This window comes from Helianthus annuus, chromosome 13, assembly GCF_002127325.2.
Source record: "Helianthus annuus cultivar XRQ/B chromosome 13, HanXRQr2.0-SUNRISE, whole genome shotgun sequence".
Classification (NCBI taxonomy): domain Eukaryota; kingdom Viridiplantae; phylum Streptophyta; class Magnoliopsida; order Asterales; family Asteraceae; genus Helianthus; species Helianthus annuus.
The window spans coordinates 98348127-98348814 of record NC_035445.2 but is presented as its reverse complement, the minus strand read 5'-3'; the positions used below and the strand labels follow the sequence as shown (position 1 = coordinate 98348814).

General features: G+C 37.9%; 1 non-coding gene across 1 annotated transcript; it reads right to left on the bottom strand.

The window, feature by feature from the left end:
• Positions 1–307: 307 nt before the first annotated feature.
• On the bottom strand, positions 308–414 carry LOC118486247. The gene has a single exon (XR_004878099.1). It is a non-coding gene; the product is annotated as a small nucleolar RNA R71 (small nucleolar RNA).
• Positions 415–688: the final 274 nt, after the last annotated feature.

Sequence of the window (688 nt, the reverse complement as noted above, 5' to 3'; positions counted from 1 at the left end):
ACCAAATGTCGATGCTAACAACTTTGAGCTTCGACCACACCTCATCCAAATGCTCTAAAATTTCGCCACCTTTCATGGCCTACCTGATGAAGATCCCCATTTACATATTACCAATTTTTTGGAAAAATATGACACCTTTCGGATCAACGGAGCCTCCAACGACGCTATCCGGCTCTGTATGTTCCCCTTTTCCCTGAAAAACCGAGCTAAGGCTTGGCTAAACACCCTCCCAAGTGGATCCGAGCACACTTGGGATAAACTTGCATAAAAATTTCCCTACAAATATTTCCGTCCAACTAAAACCGCCAAACTCATGACCGAAATTAATTCATACTCTCAAGAGGACGGGGAATCTTTGTACGAGCCATGAGAAAAGTTCAAGGAGTTATTAAGGAAATGCCCACATCATGGTTTTGAATGTTGGCAATAAGTGTCCATTTTCTACAATGGACTCTTATATAAGACCCATACTTATACAACTAAGAATTTATAAAAAAAAACTTCTTCATTTTATACAAATAATGCAAATAGACTTTCATAAAATGTTTCGGGTTTAATAAAATTTCATAGGCGTTTAAAACACTTTAGCACATTAATACGTTCATAAAATATAAAACCCTTAGAAAGTTCATAATTGATTAGGTTCGTAAAATTAGGGGTGCAAACGAGCCGAGCTACTCGAGCTCGG